Raw genomic sequence first — 9,587 nt, 5'->3', positions numbered from 1 at the left:
CCTCATCAAGTACAACATGTACATCTGCATCAGTAATAGGCTGATCTAAAACATTTTCAGAAACCTCCATAGGCTGTACATTTGCCTCATTGGAACTTACATTCGTATTTCCACCACTGAAAAGAGGCAACAAAGTGTCATAAATGTCATGTGAGCTTACATTATTGTCTCTAGTACATGACAGGAAGGGCTGAACAGAATCTTCCACAAACACTACATCCCAAGAAACCAGAATACGTTTTGTTTGCGGATGATACAACCTAACCTTTGCTTTCAACACTATAACCAACAAAAATACATTTGACAGCCTTATCATTCAATTTTCTGGGCTGCACTTGTGGCACCAAAGCATATGCCAAACAGACAAAAACACGCATGTGCTCAATAGAAGGCTTTCTATCATGCCATGCTTCATATGGAGTAATAGACTGCAAGGCTTTCGTAGGACACCTGTTAAGTACATAAGTGGCACACATGATGGCCTCAAGCCAAAAAGAATGCGGCAAAGCTTGACTTTTGACCATACATCGTGCCATTTCCGGTAGCGACCTGTTTTTCCTCTCTGCAACACCATTTTGTTGAGGTGTATAAGGCACTGTACATTGTTGTTTTATCCCACGACTAGCCAAAAATGCATTAAATTCATGAGACATATACTCCCCCCCTCGATCGGAACGGAGGGTGCCCATAGTATATTTCGAGACATTTTCAGCCATAGCCAGAAATTGTTTGAAGCACATAAAAACTTCGAACTTCACTTTAAGTGGTAATACCCATGCATGCCTGGAGTAATCATCAATGAAAGTCACAAAGTATAGGTAATTGCCCAAGGACGGAGTTTGCATGGGCCCACAAACATCACTATGCACAAGCTGCAACCTGCATGTGGCCCGAACTGAACCATCCTTTGGAAATTTAGAACGCTGCATCTTACCCAAAATACAGCCTTCATAAACATGTTTGATAGGTGCTTCAAGAGGCAGCAAAGAAGCAACCATATCAGATTTTTGCAAACGCAGCAAATTGGCAAAATTCAGATGCCCAAAACGTGCATGCCAAAGTTTTGCATCTGAAATAGCCCTTGAATCTGCAACAGCATTTGCAAAATTTTGTCCACACTTGTCATACAAAGTGAGCTTATACAGTCCACGGCACAAAAGGCCAAATGCAACAATTTCATCACCAAAACTGAGATCATGAATTGTACATCTGTCATCCACAAATTTGACTACAAGTCCAAGTCTAGCAAGTGCGGATACAGACAAGAGATTCTTCTTGATCCCAGGTACATAAAGTGCATCAACAAGTGTGAAAGAACTACCATTAGCAGCAGTGAGCACAATCTTTCCAACTCCTTGAACTGGATAAGAGGCATTGGCACAAGTGATTGAATTCCCATGAGGGACAGACTCGAGAGTGATAAACAATTCACGATGTGAGGTAATGTGCTTTGTAGCACCACTGTCGAAATACCACACATGTGAATCTGCAGCAACTGACAAGCATGTATCATGGACAGCAGGATTGTAAGTGCACTCTGCACTAAAAGCCCATTCTTCATCAACATCAGCATTACACTCTCCTTTCACAGAAGACTCAAAAATGGCTGCATTTGTAGTGGAACCAGCATTTGCAGTGGAAACACCCTCTTTCTTCTTAGCCTCCTTGGCCTTCAACTTAGGACACGACTTGATCAAGTGATCATTAGTTTTAAATAATGGCAACGCATCTTCTTTTTGCCTTTGTCACCAGAATTTCCAGACGAAGTGTTGCCAACAGAAGCATTAGGAACAGTATTTTTGCCACTCGCAGCAGAACCATAAGAAGTGGCTGCATTGCTGTTACCACCCTTTCTTTGAGAAGCAATAAACGCCTGTTCAACTGCACGCTGCCTAGTCCTGTTTGTCCTGGAAAGTGACTCTATCCTTGACACTAGCAAGGAAAGTGTCCATATCATCTTCCTGATGCATAATCGTTGACTCCAGCTCTTTACGCAGCAAAGCAATTTTAGCCTCATTGCGACTTGCATAAAGACCAGCCAAAATATCCCAAGCCTGTTTTGCAGATTTCGTTGAACGGATGTGAGGAACAATGGTGCACTTCACAGACAACACAATCAATGCATGAGCCTGTGCATCCTTAACATCCCAACGAGCTTGTTATGCCGTAGGCAAAACAACTCTAACAGTTGCAATCCTTGCAGCAAGACCTGCAACATCCTCAACATCGCCTACATCCTCAGAACCAGGACGTACATCAATGCCCTGCACAATGTTCCAGACGCCCTTTGACACAAGAACATGTTGCATCATATAAGCCCACATAGGATAGTTGTCCCCATCCAACCTGTCCTCACTAGCAAAAATCTTGAACACATCTGTGTTGTTGTTGCCAGCCATGGTAAATGCTGCACTTGATGTGAAAACTGTCCGAAAATAGCACAAACCGTAGAAGACTATAAGGCACTTGTTATGCAGAAAATGGCACTGACAAAAATTCTGCACAAAATGACGAAATAGCATGTGCAGTACTGCCTGTAGTGGAAACGGAGGCCGAAATGAGCCCAAATCAAAATTCTGAGCAGACCAAGCTCTACGAGCTTACCCAAAATATTTGTCGACCTACGAACATTCGCCAAAGCTCACTGAAATCGGAGAAAGTGAGCAGGCATGTGCTAGAGCAACTGGTGACTAAGCCCGGGAGGACGTGACCTGCTCTGATACCAATTGTTGGAATTAGGGTTGCAGAGAAACGCACACAGCTTGGAGAAGATGAAGGAAGCTCAAGGCACACAATAGAGAGTGTGTTTCTTAGTACGCAATGGAAAGATAGATAGCCCTAGAGTGATGGGCGTATATACAATGCACGGGGGAAAAAACCTCCTAAAGAGGGAAAAAATGCCCTGGCGGTCCTAGTGTGTTCACACACATCACTACCACATGTATATGGTAACAGTTTTAACTCCTGCTTATTGGAGAATTTTGTGATCAATCGGGAGGCTTTGATTCTAGTCTTTTTTTCGCTGAAATCCTTAAAAATAGGTGCTCACTGTTGAATGATTACTAGGTACTGAGGTACTGCCAAATTTTGAAAAGTTTTGTAGGGGATAAAAAACATCCTAGATTTTTAGATTGGGCTGGGCTGGTTTGGCTAAAATGACTGTGATAAACTTGACTAAATAGTAAATCTTGGTATGTTTAACTCTGGCTAATTCAATAGATTTAAGATCGAATGTGATGCTCTGATTTCGGGGGGGGGTTTTCCTTGAAATCTCTAAGAAAATGAGAAGCTCACTGTTGTATGATTACTGGTTTTTGAGATGCTGCCAGTTCTTGAAAAGATTTGTAGAGGTTGAAAAGCATCACATACCCTAATGATGTAGTATTTTTATGTTTGAGCTTGATTACATTTACCTTCATACATCACTTACCCATAAGATATCTGGCCTTTTTCTTGCTCACCACTTGCATTTTGAATGTATTGCTAACATATTGTAGCTGGTTTCTTCTTGCCTGGTTGTAGTTTGGGTCCCCTGCTATAAAATAATATAAGCTTTGCTCTTTTAAACTTGCCCTTATTTCCTCCCATTTTATATCATATTAGTGTGTAGGAGGATGATTACATACCCGCATGATGCAGTTACAGAGAGTATGAAACTGGGTATCTCCAGTTAGTGTTTAGATATCTAAAATGGGTTGATGGTATAATGGGTACTCTCTAGTGTAAGAGACGGTCTTTGACTATGCTTTTGTTTGTCTCTGGATTTTTAGCTTTACTTTAACTATTCTCTGGCTTTTACTGTTCTGGTTTTGGCTTAATGTTTTTCTTGGGGCTTAGACTCTCTAAATACTCTTTTAACTCTCATGGTTGGATATTCTCTTAGACCTCCCACACAACAACGTGGTCTATAGCTATCTTCTAGTGTAAGATCCCCAATTTTTGGGTCTCTTTTAAAAATAAGAAAAACAGCTTTCAATATACATTTTGTCAAATTTTGATTTAAGATGCTTGATTTACAGGATTGGAAGGTTCTAAAGTGAAAAGCAAGGTCGTTTCCATGTTCTAGTAGGTTAGACGGACGTTTGGTTCAATTTTGAAAATTTCTACTATTTTTAGCTTTTCGTGCTTTTCGACGTTTTTGGAAAAGCAATGTGCTTTTTATGATGACCTAAACATAAAAATATTAATTTTAGTCTTCATCGGTTTAAAAAATGATCACCTGGAGCAAAAACGGGACCAAACAGGATTTTTACGGGAATTATTTTTATAAAAAGCGGTACCGTAAATACGCAGAGGTAGTATGGGAAAGTCATAATTATGTCTGGACATTACGATGAGGCATAGTCTAGCTAAGGTTTCCATTAGTTGGGGCCAGATATTGTTCGGTTGGGCAATTTTACTGTAAAAATTGAATGGTAAGTGGGAGAGTTAACCACCAAAAGCAAAGGCATGTGTTTAGCAAAGTTCCCAAAAGCTTGCAACTATTCCTGGCTCAAAAACTAGTGCTACCTTCTGGCTTGGGCATCACTCTAACCTGCTGCACTTGCCTATAAATTGCCAGTTAGTGCTCAGTTTTCAGTGCCGTCTCTTGCGTCTACTACGTATATGCTATACGGAGTGGTGCAAGCTCTTCATCACCATCTCCATAAGCTCTTCTCTCTAGAAGAAGAAGAAGAAGAAGAAGGATATTCTCTCTCTACTAATTGCTTACTATCTCCTCTCTCGTTTCACGGTGTACACGCTCTCTAGAAGCTTTCGTGGTCAATACCTCTATGTAACTCTCATCACCGCTCTCTTGCGGCAAACCAAGAAGACTTTTGACAACCCCTTATCGATTCTAAAGCACGGTGAGAAGCTCTAAACTCCATAGCCATCATCTCTCTCTCTCTATGTCGTTTTTCTGAGTAGTCACCCTCTCGGTGATTTTTTTTTGTATACGAGTGCATGTATGGATTAACCGAGTACGTATGAAGTTGCCCCATGATTATTTCATCATGTTTAATACGTTGATTTATGCACATGATGCATTTATGATCACGTGCGTGCATAAAAAACGATTTTTCGTTTCACGTCATACAGGTGATAGGAACATTGTTTTGCTCATAAACCACAAACCATTATGAATCAGCCCGAACCCTTTATACCAGAGATAAAACACATCATTAGAACATTTTCTCTCTTTGGTGTCATATGAAAAACACGCATGATTTAAGAGATATGGTCAAAAAACAGTTTGTTGTCCACTGCACAACCAATTTTTTTGACTCCATGCTCCTTGGAGAACCACTATATAGATTCATTGGATGGGAAAACCCACTTAACCATTTGAAAATCTTGATGAAACTTGATTATAAATGTATTTAGGTATCCGTTATCACTTTGGGAATGCGAATTATTGATCGTTCTATAACCGGTTTTACCTACACGTGTAGGGGTGCTACCAAGGGGGGGTACCATATGATGTCGTGAGTTAACCGAGCCGTTTATGTATGATTTCTGGTTTGTTTTGGTGATTTGATTTCAGCTATTAGATGCCCATAAACTTATCTGAGAGTATATGGTTAGACATCCTGAACCGCATAGGCAAATATGATTTATGTGGCATTCTTTTGGGTTACCGTTTGTTGCATGAGTACCATATGGGTAAAGTGATGTGATATAGTGATAGTCTATATTATAGAGCTGATCTTGATGAATTGGTTTAAGGCAAATACTTTCATTTGCATGTTTTGCATACTCTCGAAAATGACAGAAATTTGTTTTTGCATGTGTGTGAAGTTATGGTTTATGGTTGACCTAAAGCTCGGAGCTGTTTTGCATCATGTTTATGGTGATGGAAGGTTATCATATGATGTATGGGAACTTATGGATTGATGTGGATGCCTCATGTGCATGGTTATGATTACTTTCCACCTTTCTAAGTCAAAACTAGCTCTATGTGCTAGAGGGGTGAAGTGCATATGTGCTGCATCAACTTTGCATGGTTGGATGTTGTCAAAATTGGATTTTTATATCATGATTAGTTGCTGGTCGGACTCTTTTTATGCATGAAAGAATCATGTCTTATGAATCACATGTGTACGGACTCCAATTGATTGCAAGGGATATTTCAAACTCCAAGTGTGGGAGTTGTTTCAATGTGGTTATGATTTATGGTTAAGGGCTGAGATTCCCTTATGGATTATGGTTTTCATTTTATGGTGGAAGCCGGTGTGGCTTACGGTTTTTATTTTTTAATATGGTTATGCTGCCAAAATTTTTGCAGCCATGTTATGTTCTAAAGTGATTATGCAGGATTGGTCGTGCCTCACCCAAGTTGGGTAGAGTGCTTGCCCGGGTGATGTGATTGGATTATGGTTTATGGTTTTGAGATGAGATCATGAAGTGATATGGATGGTTTTATGGTAGATGTGTAAGGGTAGAGGCCCTGTACACTCTAACTGCTTGGAAAATATTTTTTACGCATATGAAAAGTGCTATTGTGATGTTATGTTTCTCATGGCAGTGTCGCTACAAGACTAGGATCACCTACATCGCTTAGCCTTAGACTAAAGGGTGGTTGACCTGGGGCTTTGTTGGATCGGGGGTGTTGCCTAGGTCTTCTTATTTTTGTTAGGCTCATCTACACGGTTAGTGCGTTGGGGGTTGAATGACCTACACGGATAACATCGGGGATTTTGCCTTGGCTTGGCCTAAACACCCGGTGTTGGGCATTGAAGAGGCGTGGCGCCTAAACTGGTATGGTTGGTGTTGATACCCTACCACGTACTATTACTTGGGATCCTTTCAGACCTCGGGTTTATGGAGGGAGGCGAAGCGGCCTCAGCTTATGTCTGGCTCATGTAGGTTGGAGGTGTTCTGGCTCGCTCTTGGCGAAGTGAAATTCTCTCTATTCGTAGTAGAGCGGATGTGGATGGGTGGACCGGTTAATCTCTACACAGGGTCCGGTGCTCTACTAGTTATTTTTTCATAAATTTTTTGATGTTATGGTATACCCAGATTTTGACATTACATTAATACATGGTTGCCTGTTTCATTTAGACGGGGCATTTAAAGATTCTCTGTTGTCATTTTCTCATTTCTCTATGCACTCTATTTCACCCTCCACTATAATCTCTCTCTCTCTCTCTCTCTCTCTCTCTCTCTCTCTCTCTCTCTCTCTCTCTCTCTCTCTCTCTCTCTCTCTCTCTCTCTCTTCCCGTAATGCAATGTACACATATATTCACCCTCCACAATGCTATATTTTTTCTTGAGTACGCTTTCATTCATAACACCCATTCAGGGTAGCACTAGTCGCTAGGTACCTCTGGATGCAATCCGGCTCATGGCCTAAATTCCATGCTTGGTCGGGCGCTAAGAACTCCTCCCCTATGCAAACGCTTCCGCAACTCTGATGTATATTGAAAATTGTATAAAAGTGTAAATTGTATATTTTGTGCATAGACCCCCGCAGAGGGGTATCTCTCATCTAGCTTTTCTTTCCCTATGATCACTGCAAGTGCTTCAAACTTCTTGGCAACATTGCAAATTCTTAGCATTTGGAAGCGCATTGCCAAGAAGTAGTACATATATTCTAGACCCGGTCACATCGTAAGTCAATCTGAGGTTGGCAAACCAATCTCTCGAACTATCATCGATGTAAATAAAGAAGTGACAGAAAGGCTCATGATGACAAGTAAGGTAACTCTGGTCAACACTCTTCCAACATATTGTGTTTCCTGGCATTGCAAAGACTTTGGTCTCAATTTCTAGATAAAAGAGTTCTCTTGTATCCCTTGGTAACCGCATTGCCATATTATTGACTACTATAGAAAAAACCTCGTTTCCTTTGCTAAAGCATTCACACGTCACCTTAGGAGCCATTTGTTACTACAAAACAAACATTCAAAGAAATCCTTAATACTCTTGTAAAATACTTCAATCACTTCTTCATAACTCAAGACCACATAATCCCATACAAGAAGACAAGTCGAGCAGGTATCATCAATCAATGTCACTCGCGGATGCATCATGAATACAACATTCTTTCTCAAATAGCATGCATGAATGTGTGCATGATGCATAACTAACCCGACTAGTATCAGGATTCAAGCTATCTCCATAACCTTAAGCAAATGCTTTGATGCCAGGTGAGAGATACCTGTCCCCATGGGTATATGGACAAAATACACAACTTACACTTTTATACAATTTTCAATATACAACTTCAATATATATCATAGTTACAGAAGTGTTTGCATAGGGAGGAGTTCTCAGCATCCGACCTAGCAAGGAGTTTAGGCCATGAGCCGGAATGCATCTAGAGGCACCTAGCGACTAGTGCCACGGATATATGTGTACACCGCATTGCAAAAACATGAGTGAGCACTCCGCCCAACTCAGGGTGATGCACATCCATCCCTGCAGAAACCACTTTAGCACATAACATGGTTGTAAAACTTTGGACAACATACCATATCCAAAAGAAGTATCCAAGAGCCACACCGGCTTCCACAATCAAGATCACAACCATAATCCATGAGGGATCTCAGCCCCTGACCATAAACCATATTCCATATTGAACCAACTCCGACACTTGGAGTTTGACATATCCACTACAATCAAATCGAGCCCACACACATAGCCCTTAAGATATGAATCTTCTATGCATAAAATAAGTACAACCAATGACTAAACATGATATCAAAATCCAATTTTGACAATATCTGATCATGCATGAGTGATGCACTAGGACTATGTCTCACCCCCTAGCACATAAAAATGTTGCTCGATTGCCAATCATCACCATATCAATGCTAGCGAAACGAGAACCACAGACATAAAATGTCAATCCATGGGACGTAGCTCACGCGTCTAGTGCATGGAGGCTACAAGAGATAGCCAATCCCTCAAAAAACCCAAGTCTATGTCGCTTCTACTTATCTAAGTCTCAAGTGTGTGTTAGATACCAAAAGCTAGTTTCTCTACCGTAACCTTACCCATACAAATTTGTGTAGCTACAGATCTCGAAATGGAATGAAACTTAATATTTAGCATGGGCAGGGTATTCTCTACACTCTCATGTACTCAAATGTTGTTTCTAACACCTCTCATAAGATAAACGGCCTATTTTAGGGTTGTTGATTTTGGTCCCAGAAGGGCTCTATAGCTTCCTCTAGACATGCTCTATCTATCCCTAAGGTCAAAATCCAGTTTTAGTGTGTGTATTGTGTGTAGGGAACAAAAAATAGCTCGTAGATGGGCACGACTGGAAGCACACTTTATCACAAGAAACTTACATTAAAAGAGAGATATTTCACATGCGAACACATTGGTGTGCTTAGAACAGCAATGCAATATCGTACACGAGAGAGACGAGAGATTGAAGAGATAGTAGACAGCCGTTGAGCTGCTGCAGCAACACTTTCTCTTTATTATCCAAAAGTTAGGTCTTAAAGTTACAAAAATTGGCTTTTATACCTTAGCCAAGGTGTAAAAATGGATTCCTAGCTAATTGGGAATCATTATAAGGTTAAGAGACTACATAGAATTACAAACGTGGAAGCCATTGTCCCGTTTAGACCCATTGGTACTCAATAATATTACAA

The sequence above is a fragment of the Adiantum capillus-veneris genome, chromosome 2 (assembly GCF_014529385.1).
Source record: "Adiantum capillus-veneris isolate H3 chromosome 2, ASM1452938v2, whole genome shotgun sequence".
Classification (NCBI taxonomy): domain Eukaryota; kingdom Viridiplantae; phylum Streptophyta; class Polypodiopsida; order Polypodiales; family Pteridaceae; genus Adiantum; species Adiantum capillus-veneris.
The sequence above is the reverse complement of the archived record's forward strand: the minus strand, read 5'-3'. Positions refer to the sequence as shown.